The 20,281-nt window shown below is 32.8% G+C and overlaps 1 protein-coding gene across 5 annotated transcripts in view; it reads left to right on the top strand.

Annotated features, from left to right (window-relative positions):
* LOC116413608 (uncharacterized) overlaps positions 1 to 20,281 on the top strand; it is a 209,973-nt gene that overhangs the window by 3,134 nt on the left and 186,558 nt on the right. For 4 of the 5 annotated variants that reach the window (XM_052900602.1, XM_052900599.1, XM_052900600.1 and 1 more), the window contains exon 3: positions 13,000 to 13,081. The exons of the other annotated variant lie outside the window; for it this stretch is intronic. The gene's annotated coding sequence lies outside the window, so the exon portion shown is untranslated. The remainder of the gene's footprint in view (positions 1 to 12,999; positions 13,082 to 20,281) is intronic. 5 annotated transcript variants of the gene reach the window in all.

Consider the following 20,281-nt stretch of genomic DNA (forward strand, 5'->3'; position numbering starts at 1 on the left):
CGATGATTTATAATTTTGATATCGGCGAACTTTTACCATTTGATTTATGTCCACAGAGAGGTATTATTGCTTTAGAATATTCACTTTCTCTTTCCTTTACGATTCAATCAATACTTTGAATCTTTGTGAGACATTGTTATTGCTCGAGAGTTATAATTCAATACTTTGATATCGGATTGAAATTCTCACTGAACTGGTAATCGGACCATCAAGCTAAGTTCAAAATAAGGAACTTAATGTTATTCGAGACGTGTCGCTACATTTATCCTAACTGGAAGATCTGGCACGACTTCACCGACAGCAAGGCAACTCCATATAAATCTCGCCGGAATATATTTTAACTTGGTAATAGCGGAGAAATGGATCTCGTTGGAAATTCAACCTGGAGAAAAGTTTGAGGATTTCTGTAAAGTAGTTGACTGTGTGTAAATAAGGCGTCTTTGTTTTACAACGGGTACATTAATGTGGTTTTAAATTAGTTCTTAGCTTTATAGCAATACCATTAAAATAATACGAAAGGGAGATTTTGTAAAGTCATCTGCATAAATCGGTTACACTCGTGTTTCTGCCGCAGAGCAGCTATGCTCGCATGCCTGTATTTCGGTTTGATGGCATTATACTTGATATGGTAATATGGTGTATAAAACCAATAAAAATTAAGTACTTACATTCGAAGTATATAGGAGTAACATAAAAACTTGTACATTATCCCTTCGTTTGTTCAACTGGTGCAAATATTTGGAATTGTTAATAATGTTACTGTGACAGATAACAAATCGTTAACAGACATGACCTTAGAAGCATTACATACGACCCTGTTAAGTGAATATGCCAAGTTAAGTGAAACACAACTGTAATTAGACGACAAAATTCCCTATTTATATTCCGACCCTACTGCAGTTAGGATGCTAGCTGAACTCCGATAAAAGGCGACATGTGCCTCTCTCTGAATAGATAATGCGCCGTCCGAGATAATGATGCGAACTTGGTCGAGAACCGACCCACTCATTAAGGAGATTCAACTGATGATTGCCCGTGAAGGTACCCAGTGTTTTGAAAGAGACATATTTCAAATTGTCCTAATGAGTTCGGAAAAGGTTAACAAGATCCCGTTTAGTTCAATCTATGCGTTTTATGTCAACATCAAATATTTATACATATTTTTCATGGTAGCAAAATGTTATTAATTATTGAATCCTTTTAATATTATGAATGTGAAAAATTGTAAATATATTTAAACGTTTGGACGAATTTGAAAGAAATTTTAACACATACTTTATACTCACATTAGCAAAGTCGTGCAAAATGCCTAATGTATGATAAATAAACAAAATAAAAATTACTATAAATACAAATTTTAATGGATCTACGAGTATGTTATCATCCATTTCCTAAAATTTGAGATACACATTATTTTAACTGGATACCCATTTTTAGCACACTAAAGTTTTAATGCATTAAACTTACATAAACTGTATAATCGCCGTGTGGTCCCGATTTAGAATACGCCACTCTTTCATATCTCGTAGGTGCAGTAAAAGAGGAGCCTTATGGTCGTAATGGACAGCAGTTTCCCTCTTAAAACATCACCAAAGCCTAACTGCTGTTGCCAGCCCACCTGCCAAATATGGCAACTACTGGCAAAACTAAAAGGGGAGGCTTATGTGCAATAGTGGACGGTTAACGGCTGATATGACGAACTATATAACTTTAATGCACTAAAACTTTTAAGGATTATCTGAAAATTGGTTTTGTAAATATTTAAAAAATGTGTATCACTACATAGTATAAAACAAAGTCGCTGTCGCTAGCTGTCTGTCACTATGTATGCTTAAATCTTTAAAACTATGCAACGGAATTGGAAGCGGTTTTTTTAATAGATAAAATAATTCAAGAGGAAGGATTATATATATATAATTATACATGCATAATATTGTAGAGAAACACTGATAAATTTAGAAGTTTGTAATGTAATGTGATGTGATGTAATGTGTACCCGCGCGAAACTGGGGCGGATCGCTAGTTTAATATACAACATATATCATACATAACAATTAATTTGTTTGATATTTGTTGAACTCTGTAATAGTGTAAAGGAACTATTACACAAAATATGGACAAAGAATGAATATGTGTTTTCCTCCGCTTTTCCGTACGATTGTCTTTAAAGACAGTCCTGGTAAATCCTGCTCTCCGATAGTACATTATACGGAAAGAACTATCCAAACTCTTGTTTCTTTATTATTTATCGCTAACATTATAATATACAATTCCGTTGTATCTTAATATAAATTTATTAGCCATACCACCCGCTGATCGTAACCGTCAATTATTCTAAGCGGCATCTTCAATAAAAAAACTGAATTATTTGATTAAAATCAAATGGTTATTCTTATAATATTATGCGTTGATTGCCAATATTAGCAACTATTATTAGTAGTTGTACTGTTAGAATTCCTCTGCTTTTAAATAATTTATAATGATGAAGCCTTAAAATTTATGATCTTTTATATTGGCTTCGAATCAAATCGGTCATATTTTTACGACAAATCGATTTCATCCAGTTGACTGTTGATTCATATAAACCAATTAATACAAATCATATTCAAGATGTTATAAGAATGATATCATATTATTTGACATTATCAGATAATTTATTATTTGTATAAAAAACAAGAATTAATACGTGAGATTTTACCAGAGGGAGACTTTGTCCAAAATTCGATTGCTTGAGTACCTCTGTCCCATTCGTGTTTCAACCGTGAAGCAGTTGTGTTTGCATGGCTGTGTTTCGGTTTGAAGGGTGGGATATGGCGTGAATTTACTGGGTACAGAGAACTAACATTTAAGTCCTTAGGAATGGCAACGCATGGGGGGTATCATGGGCGAAACAGTATACTCTGTTATGTCCATGGTACTGCTCATGTCTATAGGCGACGGTTACCACTTTCCATCAGGTGGGCCGTCAGCTCGTTTGCCATTCTAAGTTGTATAAAAAAAAGTGAGATTCACTTAGTATTAAGTTATACGTTATTTATCAAACCAAACATTTAATTGATGTAGAGATGTACTATTATCACAATTTTATAATTAGTAAAATAAATAGATAGATAATTTAAATGTAACAACAGACATAGATATACACAATAAAAAGAGATAAAAGATTACATATACAAAAAAAGCCAAGAGCATAAAAGAAGTAACAATATTTTCCTTTAATGCTTGTGCTATAGTAACACAAAATGGACGCAACCCAGTTTATTGCTTTGCTCTCAAAAGACCAAAACATTGATATTCTGTTGTGTCCAAAAATGTTTGTTATTTAATTGCTCCTTTTAAATTATATTTATGTTCTTCAATAATAATAAAATATGACACTAATGAACTTCGATATTGTCAAAATTGGTTTAGGATATATCGTGTAATATATAAGCAAATATACAAAAGATAACGATAGAATTCATAATGTTTAAAGTAGGTTAATAAAAGAAGCATTAGCTTTATCTCTCGAAATTACACAAATCATACTGTGATCTAACGTCAATACATTTCAACGGTTCCGACGGCAAGTCTTATTATACACAGCAATATTCCGCGGGGAGTTATGTTTACAAATGATTTCAAAAACATCTAAACCGTGTTTAGACTGTGCTTTGATTCGGTTTATTTTTAATGCTTTGATCCCCAATGCTATCGTTTCAGTTGATTGCAGGGGGAACCATGGTTCTAATTTTGTGAATAGATTTACTAGCTTATCATCTGTGATTATATTATCTACGTTGATGCGGAACCTATTTTTCTGTGTGACTCCCAAAGAGATAAATAAAATAAATTTCTAATTAAAAGCTCATTGGGAATAACTATCCACTATAAAAATTGATATATTTTATCACCCAAAACTGCTATAGCCTTATAATATAAATTCTTTATTTTTATCGCATTCATTACGAACGCCATAACTTTAAATGTTATTTTGGTCTCGTTCACTAAAGACCAACTTCTTTTCAAAGATAGTTTCATTCTCCACCCAACCGCTCGTACTTCCGTTTAGTAGCTACAGAAAAACAGATCATGCCAGTGATTTATTACATAAATATTGTACAAAATTTGTCGTAAAGCACGCTTTACGGCCGACTGCCTCTATTCGAAATTTCCCTTGTATTATATTTCAATCCTGATTAAATTATAGCTACCATAAACAAAGTTAAAGGGAATTTGTGACATAGCTGTAAGCAATTATGGCCATTAATGAGTGATATACTGTGAACACTTTGTCCGATAATGGATAAATTGGTTTGGGAATCAATTTCGAATTCATATTGAGTAAACTTCGAATGGAGACAATTACGGATTGGCAAGAAAATGTTGATGACATCGTAAAACCTGTAACGACTCTTGCTTCTCGTTCTGTACATATTTTATTAAAAAACTTTGGCCATCTTGTCAGTGTGGCGAGCGTTACAAGTTCAATAGAGGATCTTAAATCTTTCTATATTAAAATATTTTCAACCTCGGAATTTACTTGAGAAACCGCCAAATCGCCTCCAGTGGAAGACATAAAAAGTGACAAAATTAAAATAAGAAAATAGAAAGTCCCGATGCTGATTCATTAAATGAGCAAACTTTTAAGTTCCTTATACTGTTTGAGACGTGATAATATAAACTTGAAGAACACGTCCATCTCCTTAATAAGATAGAAACGGAACTTGGTATAGATACATTATTTGTCAAAGCTATAGATATAATCGTACATGTGCAAACTTGCTCTAAACTCTACTCTAAAGACAATTTAGTAAAGCCTTGCTACGAATATGGTAATAGGAAAACTCGTGACAAAGTGAATTTTATTAAGTAAGTGGATTCAGAATTTGAGACCCTTATTTGTGCTTACTGTTCAAATTTATCTCATAAATTATGCTTATTTACAATAATCCCGTCAAAGTTACAACACAAACAAACTTTTCAAGCATTTTAAGAGAATTAACCAATAATAATGATAAAATTAAAACATGCAATTATACAACCCATTATGTTTATATAATAAATATCACTGTTGGTGACTTCCGTTACCAACCGCGTAGAAAATTGTAAAGTTGAAACCGATTGTTCAATTGTTTTTACAAGTCCTCAAATTAACAATAGAAAGCACTTGAGAGCAACACAACAGAATGAAACATAACTGGAGGATACTTCGAGTGCTATTGTCATAGTGTCACAATTGTTTGACAGTGGGATGTTAAAATCACTGAGTATTTCTACGAAGATAAAAAATCAGTTTAGGACGGGACGCGTGCTCTTGTTACTAGAGGGCCTATTCATTCACGTATTCCGTTGAATTTTATTGAGTGGCTGTTCTCATTAAACACTACGGTAATGAGAATGTGTTAACAGAAACTTCCTCTAGTTTCATGTGCATGTTAAATACTAGGATTTGATTAGTTTTTTTAATGCTTTTACAGTTAACCGTTTGTATTCTGTTTTCCTAGAATAATTAAAATTTCGTTAATTAATGTCACCTTTTTCTATGGAGACTATAGAAGTATACATGTGTATATATGTTGCAGTCAAAAATCTTATCCAGTCAAAAGTACTTGACAGTTATATATATATATATATATATATATATATATATATATATATATATATATATATATATATATATATATATATATATATCTAGAGACAGTGACTCAAGCAGCATACTATAAGCCTATAAACCTATATTTTTACTAGATAAAACAGAAACAAAAAAACTTTAAAATAATGCAAACAGAATATTGCATAATAAAGTCTTAATAATAATGAGTATTAAACGAAAATATTTAATACCTTAATTAAAAATCCTCACAGATAAAATAAACTCCACCTACAAGTAATGCGTTCAAATATCCCAGCGGATAATTAAAGAAATTATTTCCAACTGAACTGTGCAACATTTGCATTTCGGTTTGGAACAGAGAATCTTCTTCCATCTTTGAACATTTTAGACTATCGTAAATTGCTCTTAACTATATTTCAACCAGTTACTTATTATTTTTAATTATAATGTAAATATATAAAATGTTATCAATTTGTTGTATAAACATAGTAATATAAGGATATACAATGTTCACATATTTATGTCTATAGGTTAATATTTTCTGTCGGACTGGCCATCAGTTTGTTTCTCTTAGTAACATTAATTTTCAAACTAAATACCATAAATGTACAGGAGAAGACGATAATTTGTATGTTACAGTAATGATCAATTAACACTGGCATCCAATTACTGTTTCCAAAATGAATTTGCTATTGCCGATTTGAAATTTAGATAACTGGGTATAAAGAGGAGAAAATTTTAAAGAAAGTTTTAATATTCTGAAATAACTAATTCAGATATTCCATTTATGAATATAAGGTCATCTCCTTTAGATACTTATGCAAATACTGAATTTTTAAAAAGAAATTGAAATTGGAAATGATTATTTTATAGTATTATATAGAAAGTCAACTATAGCTTTACCATTTTGAGTTATTTTCAGCATAGTAAATATTTATATTGGCTTTACTCAAGTTTTGATTTCGGGAATGCTCGACTAGTTTCTTCCTCATACACGTCGCGGTATGTTATGTTATAAAACTAATACAATATTTGCAAATCACCTGTCTCTATTAACAATGTTGGGTGTGCAATATTGGGTGCATTTATTATATTTAATTTTATTAATAAATAGTCTCAGGTATTCAACAATTATGGCAAATTTTATAAAAATTGACAAAATTTTTACTTCTGCACAAATTCTATTGAATCTTACGAACCTGGCAAACTTTGTAGTACCCAAATCAAATCAGATTTTTTAAGCAACTTATGATGGCAAACAAACTGCCGGCCATTTGATGGAAAGTGGTAACCGTCGCTTATAGACATGAGCAGTATCATAGATATAGCAGTGTAGTGACTTATACATAATCTATAGTATCAATTTGTCATAAAGTGCAATCAGTTAAACGGAGAGAAATGACGACTTGAAATATAAGAAAAATTAAAATATAATAGGAAGCACCAAGTTTGTAGCGAGACTCGCTACTACTTTAATTAAAATAATCGATCCAGTACTCGCACAGAGTATTTCACTATCATTTTATTTCGCCAACCCGGTAAGTACTTTATATATCGGGTTTCTGGTTTCCGACAATTATTTAAAATATCTACCACTTAATTAGAGTATCTATACCGGTTTCAACTTTTGTAGTGTTCTACTATGTAGCTGATATGCTGTAAAGCAAGCAAAACACGGTGAGCAGATAAATTCAGAGTGAGATATCACGAGGTCTGCTAATGAATAAGCATTAGATTTATGTTGCAATTACTTGGTTGGATTTGCATTATAATTATCCGGTGAGTTGATTAAGAACTTAATTGGTTGGAACTTTTCTGTATTTGTAATGTTCTTAAGAAAAAAAATCTTCGTCCTTCATACTTGTTATGAAATATTAAATACCAGTAATTGATTAGGTATTTTAAATAATAGTGCAGTTGTATATTCTAGTAGTTAGTATATAAGGCCCAAATTAGTTTGCAAGAGAATACAATGTTCTAGACTGGTGAAACAACAGAAAACATTGTTAATGCTTCCACTTACCTATTTTAGCATTTGTAGCAGAATCTAACCTCTAAACCCAAAATAATCTACATACTTTTGACTAGTTTCTTGTAGATATATTTTTTCTTATGAATTACTTCCAGTTTTATGAATCACATGGTATAATCATCTGGTAGACATTTTGTTATCTATGTTACTGACTATTATTATATTAGGCCAAAAGTACAAACAACCGAGTTCGTTTCGTACTCTACTTATATTATGAGTATCTTTGTTCCAGATTCCAGTCTACTGTAGTATTTATTGGTTAACTTGATAAGTAGCGAAAAAATCAATTTCTTTGTCAATACATTTACTTTGTAATATACTTGTACATGAGAAAGAAAGACATTCTGTCTTGTTCTTTTCTGTGTAAAGTGCGGTTTCAGAGAAATTTCCTCCTGTGAACGCTTTGATTGTGGAATGAGCTACTTGCCGAGATTGCCCCTAGAGACTGCAGAATGGAGTTGCTCAAAAAGAATGTAAATAAATTTCTTCCGAGTCGACTGTTCGTAAATTTAATGAGAACACGTGTATTATGATCAGTACATTAGTTTTCAATTTACATACATACATACATATCTGTCACGCCTGTCTCCCATTAGGGTAGGCAGAAACAATGGAACGCCAAATGCTTCGATTCAAACAAACCTCTTTCGCTTCTTCCACATTCATCAATCTTTTCATACACGCTCGCCGGTTACGGGTACTTTTCAATTTATTGTTTGTATAATTAGTAAGAGTTACAAGACTTTCTATTATCTGCACCAATGTATTACTGAATCTCTCGCAAAAGAGCTAGAATTAATTCATACTTTTTGTTTGCATGTCACATTATCAATCGACATCGCATCTATTTCTTTCCCACATATATTGTGAGACAAATGAGAAATGAGCTCTCTACTAAGTCTCCATGCGCTAAAATATATCGTTCTTCGAGATTCTATAAAATTTTAAAATACCAGCATCGTTTTAGCTACCTCTCTTATATTGCAAATTATTATAGGCGACGATATCCTCTTTGTAGTGGACTGTAAGCTTGTTTTCCTCTATCAATAAAAAAAGACATTGGCTTTGCTCATTCGCTATATCATTACATTATTCTGGTTCAGACAATATTTATAGTTATACATCTTTAATATGAATCTGCTTAACAGGACTGAGGTGATACGGTTGATTGCGTCAGTTTATTTTATAGTATCGCTCGTTGACAAGCCTACAGAGTAATGCAAACAAACAGAAGTAGGACGAGTTCGTACAGATAACTAAATGGTATGACGGTCGGTGTAAGAAATAATAAAATGTACACATTTCTAGAACAATTTTATATTTAGCTCATTTCATGTACAAGTTTTTCTTGACCAAGATATTTTTCAAGTCGCTTTAAATAATTAATTGAAGTTAAATTTTCCATAGTATGTAATATCGATTAAATTGTGATAATATTATAGTATACCAGAGGGAGACTTTGTACAAAAGTCGATTGCTTGGGTACCCATATACCACATATGGCGTGAATTTACTGGGTACAGAGGAATAACACCTGAGTCCTCAGGAATGGCAACGCATGGGGGGTATCATGGGCGAAACAGTATACTCTGTTACATCCATGGTATTGCTCATGTCTAAAGGCGACGGTTACCACTTTCCATCAGGTGGGCCGTCAGCTTGTTTGCTATTCTAAGTTGCATAAAAATGCTATTTACTTGATAATCATCATCACCATATTAGCCGTTAACTGTCCACTGCTGAACATAGGCCTTCCCACAAAAAGGGGTTTGCCAATAGTTACAACGCTTGGCAGACGAATTGACAACCGCAGTGAAGCTCTGGTGATGTTATACTCGTAAGAACACAGAGGAACACAGTTGCTCATTTCTCGACCATTATGTTCCTTTTTTTTTTTTTTTTTTTTTTTTTACAACACAGGGGGCAAACGAGCATGCGGCTCACCTGATGGTAAGTGACTACCGCCGCCCATGATCACCCACAACACCAGCGGCATTGCAGGTGTGCTGCCGGCCTTTTAAAAAGGAATATACTCTTTTCTTGAAGGTTATGTTGTCGTATCGGTTCGGAAATACTGCTGCTGGAAGTTGATTCCAAAGAAGGGTTGTGCGTGGAAGAAAGTGCCTTGAAAAACGCACGGTGGAAGACCGCCACTCGTCCAGATGATTGGGATGAAACTTTAGTTTGTGGCGGGTTGTACGGTGGTGAAAATCAGCAGCAGGTATCAATCCGAACAATTCCTCAGAACACTCCCCATGATAAATTCGGTAGAAGATGCACAGAGACGCAACATCTCTGCGCAGTTTCAATGGTACTGTGGCGCTCCTGCCCACAGGTGAGAACAGTATTCCATATGCGGCCTGACTTGGGCTTTATATAATTTCAGGCGGTGTTCTGGCATGAAATATCGTCTCACCCTATTGAGCACTCCTAACTTTTTGGAAGCTATCTTAGCCTTCTCCTCCAGATGACCGCAAAACTGGACGTCGCAAGATATATCAACGCCCAGAATTCCTAGACTTGACTTTTTATCAAGGGAAGTGCCCTGAAAGTGAGGAGATACGACAAACGGCGTCTTTTTTGCGGTAAAGGCGCCTTTTAGTAGCTTCTTACAATACTCATGGGAAAGGAAGGAGCGACTCATTCTATGCCGGGACCACACGATATTGTCGTTTGAATTATCTTATTAGCTGCATGTATACATTAACGTTCTCCTCTCCTAGACTCAAGACTCACTTCAGAAGGTCAGAATATAGTTTTCAAAATAAGCTTACCATTACCAAGCAGCTTAGCATAATTTTATTCTGTATCTTCTTTATTTTACATTTGTATTTTGCCCCTTATTTTCCTAGTCGACGACATCTTGTAAATGATAAGGAGCGCTGTCATATTATATTAATTCTTATTAAGTCACCATACGGATAACTTTAACGACACGAACTTTGCAAAACTCCATTTGAACTCTACCTTCTGTTAATGATAGAACTTGTGGATTAAATAAAAAGGCGTCAAGAAAAAGAAGTACATAATTAATGAACTACTTTGAATAACATTTACACTGTGTACTGATCCAGAACTATTCACTAAATGCTTATATTTATTGGCATATTAAAAGTTACTTTTATATACAACACCTTAGATTATCTAGATAGAGTATCCAGTCTCAAAAACGGTTCAACTTTTTATCAGCTAATTGGCAAATTAGCTGACTCATTTTTTTATCAGTGTTTTTTTATACTTACGCATACAATGTATTTTGTTGTATCTATATTTAAGTATTTAATAACAAGAATGAATTGTTATACATTAAAAAGATGCAAAAATTATAAAACAAAATAAATATAGAAGTTATAAGGGAAACACTCGTAACTATTTGTCATGCAAAATTGTATAAAAAACTTGACTCGCTTTTCTCGAAGCATTTGTATGGAGACACTCTATCTATGTAATCTAAGACCAACACCTACATATCAATGTTTTCAGATCTATAGAGAGATAAATTTTATTAGAATAAATATTACTGACATCGTTAAATAAAATTCAATAATTAAATCAGTATCGAGTGGGCAGAAGACAATTTTGTATATCAAATTTTAATATTAATATGTAATTTTAAAATTATTGTTAAGACATTATACTAGCTAACTGCTGAAGTGAGGGGGAAAGGAATTGTTAGTAATGGGGTCTAATAGCCCCATTGCTAGCAATATGGGCCTCTCAGGTCGACCTCCACGCGGTTCCCCCTGGAAACCATCATGTTTAATTCTTGTCGAATTCATCATGGTGGGCCAACTGACTTACATTCATTCTCACCTATCATCTTCCACTGGTGCCTCGTCGGTGTATACCGGTTGTGCAGGCGGGGTTACTATTCCATTTTCATCCATTAAAAAAAAAACTGCTGAAGCGATATATTTCCAGATTAGTTATTTACTTCAAACAACTAAATAGTAAAACCAATTTTGAGATTTGATACAGTTTTAGTTAACATAGATAGATTGATAATATCAACCGTTACTGTCCACTGTTGGACATAGGCCTCCCACTATTGGGGAGTTTTGCCAGCAGTTGCCACGCTTAAAAAGCTGGTTGGCAACCGTAATTAACCTTCGGTGAGATTTTAAGAGGGACGCTACCATGTATCCTTCGACCATGCCATTCCTGAGGACTTAGGTGTTATTCGTCTGTAGGTACCCTGTAAATTCACTGCCGTATCCCACCCTTCAAACTGAAACATAGCCATGCAAACATAACTGCTTCACGGTAGAAAAACAATTGGGACAGAGGTGCTCAAGCAAACGACTTTTATACATAGTCTCCATATGTATAAGTAACTATAATTATATATTATTATATATCTATATAATTAGAAATACAAGTAATTTATTTATTGTTTATTTTGTTGAACAACCCTTTGTTTATTTGCTAATCAAAATTGAGTGTACTGTCGAGCCGAGCATTCAATTTTAAGATAAAACAAAAACACAGAAGAGATTCAGAACGATTGAAATAGAATTGTATTAACCCTTCCCTTATCTTATCTGCTAAACCTTTAGAACCGATTTAATTGAATCGATTTTCAGTTACAATTCGGTATCATCGGAAATCGTCTTATTTTCGTGCGATTTCAAAAATGGAAGACATTCTTAATTCGATTGTTTTTTTTTTATGTGTATGTTACGCGAAATCTGCATTGTTTTTGATGATTTTTTTTTCTGTAAACAATATAGCTTTTAGGTTTAATTTTCATCGTTTCATGAATGAAATTGACTGTTTTTGTTGAAGTATAAATAGTCAAATTTTTACAATAGTAATAATGTTATTATTTTTATTTACATTTTAATTTTTATACTAGGTATATATGGGAACTAAAAATTATATCCGTCTGCTTGGGTACCTCTGTTCCATTTCTGCTGTGATGCAGTTGTCTTAGCATAGCTGTAATTCGGTTTAAAGAGGAGATATTGGCAAAGCAATTACAGGATATAGAGACATAGCATCATAGTCCAGAGGAATGGCGTTGCATGATCGTATCCTTTGCATATCGTTGCGTAACATGGGTGACACAGTGTATACTGTTATGTCAATTGTGCTGTTTATGTCTTTAGGCGATGGTTACCATTTTCCATCAGATTGCCATTCAACTTGTTTGCTATTTTATATTGGATTAAAAATTGTACTAGTTTTAACCATGACTTTATGCACGTGATCTATCCATATATTTTTATAAACATTTCCCGTAGTAAAATTAGTATCGACTATTTTTTATGGTAAAATGTAAACAACAATATAGATAAAAATTATTGCAATACTTTTACGAGTAGTATTATAATAACTTTAATTCACGCATAAAACATTTTTCTTTCAGACTCGCGTTCGCGTCATGCCATCTATGATTAAGGGTCCCGGATGGTCCCAAAAGTAGTCGAGCATTCACGACAAAAATACAAGTAAGTTAGCCTGGCTATTTTTACATTCACAAGAACAATTTGGTTTCCAATATTTTTTCTCTTCATTTCTCTTTACTAAAATTAAGCACAGTTTTTCATATTCTTAACCTGAAACTGTTATTTTTATTTTTATAAACGATAAGATATATATATATATATATATATATATATATATATATATATATATATATATATATATATATATATATATATATATATATATATATATATATATATATATATATACATGAAATATACATGAAAATATATCGTACTACAATTATTATTTTCGATTGCCATCTTGCAACCCTATTGCGGAATATAAAAATCGCGATTAAAATACAGGGGTTAATCGTAAAAGGGTGAAAATTTAAAGTTGTATGTATTTTTCAATGCTAAATCATATTTAAATAAATATAAAAAAAATTGTCAAAAAAATAAAAATAAAATTTTCGGGGTGGGTCACCCTTATCAGTGATGGGTATAAAAAATAGATGTTGGCCGATTCTCAGACCTACCGAATATGCACACAAAATTTCATAAAAATCGGTATAGCCGTTTCGGAGGAGTTTGGTAACAAACACCGTGACACGAGAATTTTATATATAAGATATATATACATTACAATTAAATGTATTTACTATTTTATAAATGATGCAATAAAGTGTAAAATAAAAATATATATTTTGTATAATATTATATATATATATATATATATATATAACACATTTAAACATTATTAATACTATTATTATAAATGTGGAAATTTGTCAGGATGCACGGACCTTTTACACAAAAAGTACTGGACATATTTGAATGAAATTTAGAACATGGGTAGATTCCAACCTAGCTCACAGAATATTTAATGTACTGAAATCACAAAAATGACACATAAAGTATCCTATCCAACTTGCGAGTTGCAAAAAAGTATAAATAATAAATTCCTACCCCAAACGTTCAATAGTTTAATCTTAACCCATTCTCAAATTCCCTTCACGATACGAACAAACTGACAGTTCATAATTATTGTTTTAGTTTATTACATTATACTTATTTCTACGAAAACTCGAAGCAATTATTGATAGTAGAATTTTTAATTAACATAAACTAAAAAGCAACAGAACTGTCTGTTTGGGAAATGTTCGACATAAACCTCCATACACTATTGGGTATCAGGTTTCAATTAAAATGATACCAAAACATCTCGATACTAATCTATGATAATCACCATTTTATTCAGACCCCATAGGTATTAAGAATGAGTTGATTGAGTAGGGTTCGATGAACTGCCAGAGGTCAGTATAAAATGGTACTTTCCCACAGATTAAATACTGCGATCAAAAATAAGCAGTTTTGGAATGGCCAATAACTATATTTTCCTTCTGAATGGGTGTACTCTGAGATGTGTCAGAAACTTTATGGTCGATACTATAGCACGATTTTCTAAACCAATCTCTAATATTATAAAATCATTTTGATATCATAGCAAAATTATTATAGATAGATAGATAATTTTATTTGCATTACTTACAGCACACAAATTACAACATACATACACAAAAAAAAGCGAGATAACATAAATGACAAAAAAATACACAAAACCAAATGCAACTTTCGTCAAACATAAACTAAATTTTAATAATTATTATTGATTTAATTCGCTTTAATCCAACTTAATTCACTACAAAATGGTATATATATATATATATATATATATATATATGTGTGTGTGTGTGTGAGTGCTTGTGTGTTTGTGCGTGCGTGCGTGTATGTTTGTAATTTGTGCATATATAACTATATAACTATTTTCTTGCTTCTTAAAGAAATACGAAAGTTCCATAATAAATATAGAAAATCTATCGACAACAAAAGTATGAAAATCGATTCAGAATTGTGTCTATTTAATTGCGTGACATAGCCGCAAAGAATAATTAAACAAATTAGAAAATCAAGACGCCTAACTGCATATGAAGTGAACAGGCAATAACTTTCAGACCGATTTTCCAAATCCATCTATCTCTATCTATATCTTTAAATCAATATCTTGTAAACCAACATGTGGCTCCTGCAAGGTTATGTTCCCCTAGTACTTTGATATTTAAAACACTTTCTGAAACTATGTTCAATAGACCGCAAAGCGAATATAAAAAAAAAAAAACTTGCGCGTTTTCTAACCGCTACAAAACTGCGTTTATTAAACCGGTTAGTAGTAAAAACTACTAATCACTTGTAGTGTGTGTAATAGTAAGCCATACATTACAGTTTTGGCGGTTCAAAACCGAGCGCGGTTAACCGCAGTGCGTACTAAGACCGTAATCTCATAGTGGTTTTTCAAGATTTAGTTACTTAACAGACACGTCTGTTAGAACATACATGTGAAAAATTTGCTTAATACAAATGGTAAATAAACCATAGCCCTCACTGTGCACATAATCAGCACCATATATATTTCAAAATACACACCATGATACCATTACGTGCATCCATAACCGGTAATTCCATATTCCATTCCCACTTAAAGGGTGGGTAGATATACAGTTAAGAAACTGCAGCTGCTTGGCTTTTGCGCAGTTTCCTTTTGGTTGTTTAATTTTAAGTTTATTTTGTCTGAACATGGAACTTTCTATAATTGGTCAACTCGACTTTTATTTATTTGATTTTAGTAATATTTTGAGATAAACATTACCTTTTTTTTATGAAATATAGAATGGCAAACAGGCTCACGGCCCGCCTGATGGAAAATAGTAACCATCACCTATAGACATGAATAGCACTATAGACATTACAGGATACACTATTGTAACCATGGTACCCCTTATGCGTTGCTATTTCTGAGGAAATATCTAGGAAATATCTGTAATTTTACAGCCATATCCTACTCTTCAAACCGAAACACAGTTATGTAAGGGCAGTTGATTCACAGGTGAAACAGTGGTACTCATAGAGACGACTTTTATACAGTTTTCCTCTAGTTGGCTGGCCGCATTCTAAATTTAAATATTTTCAATCTAATTTGTCTACGAAACGTATCACTATGGATCGCTGTCGCTGTGTTTTCTCACGATTGGAGTTCTAAATTTTGCATATCAAAATGTATTTATCTATACGCAAAATATTCATAACAATTGTCACTTCCAGTCAGTTTAGAATATCAATGTCCGCTCGTGACGTTTCACACGCTCAGCCGCTGCCGGCGATCCGAGCGGACTAGTAATGGGCTATGAAATTATTCACGTCGCTTCCCCATCCGCATACCCGTTTTGGGCGTATCTAGACACTTTTAGACATCTATGGCATTCTGTTGGAACACTTACAGTGCAAAGAGAAGAGATTATAGACCGTACACTCTGCAAAGCTTCGTGAACGCAAAAACACGCGTTTATTGATAAAATATATGTATCATATAATTTAAATCATGCAGAAAAACATTTTTATTATTTATTTTTTATAGCATAATTAGAATTTTTATATTATTTATTTTTTCCATTATTATAATGTTCTATTTAAGTTTTTGGTGAGTAAAGTAAAATAAATCTGTAAAGGTTGCCAAAAATATGTATTTATTATATAATAAACAAATAAATAAATTTTAAAGTTAAGTTATATATTAAATAGTATATATTGCTTCTTGAATTATCTTTATTAAAGGGACTGTTGCTTTCGCCTAATATGAGATACTAGGGGGGAAGGAATTGTTAGCAATATGAACTACCAGTCCCATTGCTAGCAATATACCCTATCAGGTCGACCTCCCCATGGTCCCCCTTGTATACCATTGTGCTAAATTTCAGGTGTATTTATCACGATGGGATAACTGACCGGCTTTTATTCTCACCTATCATCCCTCACTGGTGCCCCGACAGTGCATACCGTTAGCGCAGGCGAGGTTACCATTCCATTATCATCCATTAAAAAAAAACGAGATACTTCTTATATATAATCATTATCATCATTTCAGCCGTTACCCGTCCACTGCTGAACATAGGCCTCCCCCATAGACTGCCATAAGGAACAATGCTGAGACACCTGTCCATCTTATATATAATATTACTGTATTTTTCTAGTTATATATTTTTTATACCACTTAGAATGGCAAACAAGCTGACGGTCCACCTAATGGAACGTGTTAACCGTCGCCTATAGACATGAGTAGTACCATGGACATAACAGAGTATACTGTTTCACCCATGATACCCCCCACGCGTTGCCATTCCTGAGGACTCAGGTGTTATTCCTCTGTACCCAGTAAATTCACGCCATATCCCACCCTTCAAACCGAAGCACAGCCATGCAAACACAGCTGTTTCACGGTTGAAACACAATGGGGACAGAGGTACCCAAGCATTCGACTTTTGTACAAAGTCTCCCTCTGGTGATTTTCTATTCTATTCTACTTTTGATCAAGTGGAGAAATACGATCATAACAGTTTTTTATATATTTATTAATAGTAAAAAATATAAATAAAACTCTTTTGTTACATTCTCTCCTATTACAAAGATTGTGACGCGCTGCTATACAACTCTTGTCGTAACCATCATTCGATACCTTTACATACGAGTATCTTGTTTCACATTCAAAAGAAGCAATGTCTGCTTCTTACGTATGAAACATGAAATCTAACAGTTATTCTTTTTGCCACTGAAATATTAGTAAAACACGAGTCCTTTGGTAATTCAAAACTTTTACAATACCTCTCTCTCCGAGTAAGTAATTGAAGGCAAGCTACGAGTTTACGCAATAAGGAGACAAAGCTGAAATAAAATACTAATATCTATATATAATATTGCCGTGGGGTCCCGGCATAGAATAGGCCACTCCTTCCTTTTCCGTTGGTGTCGTAAAAGTCGATTAAGGAAGGGCAAGGGATCGTCCATCGTCAGCAACAGCAGCAGTGTCCCTCTTCAAACATCTCTAAAACTTAAGTATAGTTGCCAATCTACCTCTTTTGCCCCCCAAGAGAGGTAGATTGGGACTGTACTAGTTGCCATGATTGGCAACTAGTAGCTTACCTATGTTCAGCAGTGGACAGTTAAAGGTTAATATGATGATCTATATATAAAATATACTATACTAGTTTTGCTTACTACGATAAGCATTAAGCAAAACTTTATACATATTTATATATTTTTATAGATATTAAACCAACGTTGTTTGTTCGTTGATAACTTATTTTATTTACTTAAAAGAAAATGTACTTGTTAAGCAAATAAAATAAATTATCAAAAAACAAAATGATTAGATAAGAAAAATGTTTATAAAGTACTCAGTATAAGCACAATAGTAGTAATAAAATAAATAAAGGCAAGCAAGCACCTACACATAAATTCTCTCGGAGATGTTCGAGGAAGTTCTCGCTGCAATGTTGTGTTGTCGGATGCATTTAGCTTAAAAGTGTTAATTTAATTAAGGCAAAATGTTCAAGAAAGCCGGATTATGCCTCGAGTTCATTGTTTCCTTGTTATTTTGGTTTATTTAACTCTTTTAACACACTGCTATGTATCTTTGAAAATGTTTACATGTGTAATTAATGTTCTGTTAGTTAGTAAGTTTGTAGAGGTTTGGGCAGCAAAAAAAGTAAAAAAAAAATTCATTAGAAGATGCATTTTGTTGAGTGGTCCCCAAAGAAAATAAAATAAAAAATTCAGCCATTCAGTTTCTGGAGAAATATCGTTTAATATTATTTTATTGTTGAATAAAACAGATAATGAATTAATACTAATAATAAATATCAAAATATAAAGACAGAATAAGACAGGGCATGCATGTTAAAGTAGATTTAGCATGGCATAATGTGTTAAACTAAATATGATACATTTAGCAGACATTAATATAAATTAATACATGGCATCGCCTCATCATACGACCATCCATCATTCTATTGATTTCCGGTAAGTCGACCTGTGATTGACGTGACTTGAAAATATCCATATAATATGATTTTAAGAAGTCAAAATAAATACTCTCCACTACTGTAACATCTGAAACTTTAATTGAAAAACTAAATATTTAAAATAAGCTAAAATATTCTCTCTGCAACGTAACAGTACCATAGATTCGTCACGCATCATCTAGACAGTCCGATATGCTCCTCTCTGCGTCGAATACTAATAAGTTAATCTTTTATATCGCATTTTCGTGAAACAAAGAAACGAGGGCAAGTATGAGATAAAACGTCATAGCCAACTTGACCTCTCATTGCTTGTACAGTCACCCTTCTATCGTCGTAGATGTGAAAAAACGCGGGAGGCAGGGAATGTTATGAGGACTGGCACTGAACGTCGGTGGTCGAGTGTGAGCCTGTATTAAGCGGTAGGGGAATTATGAGGCATGTGCTCTTTGAATACTAAACAGCTATTTTGAATGTCCAACTCAACTGTAGTACATGCAAGCGGTATTCACAAAGCAACTATGATGACTAATGCTGTAGGTATATAGAGTAACTACTCATAAGTTCCTAGGAAGAAAAATTTTATAGTTTTTTTTTTAATAATTTTAACTGTAATAGTGTCTAAACTGGAATAAATGCTAATGTGTTATTTGCAAACGCTCGATGTAACAAGCTCATTAGTGCTCGAATTATTTAAATGTAAATGTTAAAATGTTAACGAAATGTTTAATTTTGATCGTTGCTTTACGACTTAATATATCATTAATTTGTAAATTCAAATAACACTTATATTTATAATTATTACTAGAGAATATGGAAGTTTATTAGATATATAGTTTTTATCTTTGAAAAATATATGCCAGATAAATACAATTCATTATTATTATTTATTATTAAAAACCTTACCAAGAAAGAAAATAACTTCGAAACTAAAGTCTCTTCCAATTAAAATATTTATAGCAAATTATGTAAAATAATTATCATCAATCAATCAGAGGTCATCATTATCATATCAGCCGCTTTTTGCCCACTGTTGAACATAGGCCTCCCTCATAGACTGCCATAAGGAACGGACCCGAGCCACCTGCATTCACCGACTCCCTGCAATGCATTTGAAGTCACTACTCCATCTAGTAGTGGGTCATCCTACACTGCGTAGGAGGTATAAAAAATTCTTGAAATTTTCTTTTTTTTTCTCCTTGTCAGAAAAAGAAATCTTTTACACAATTTTAGATCTTGATAATCTATTATACTTAACATTATTTCATCCTGATATCTTTTAAAAATTTCAACAAGGACTTGATTTCAAAAC

This window comes from Galleria mellonella, unplaced genomic scaffold (genome assembly GCF_026898425.1).
Source record: "Galleria mellonella isolate WM207_F2 unplaced genomic scaffold, CSIRO_AGI_GalMel_v1 utg65, whole genome shotgun sequence".
Lineage (NCBI taxonomy): Eukaryota > Metazoa > Arthropoda > Insecta > Lepidoptera > Pyralidae > Galleria > Galleria mellonella.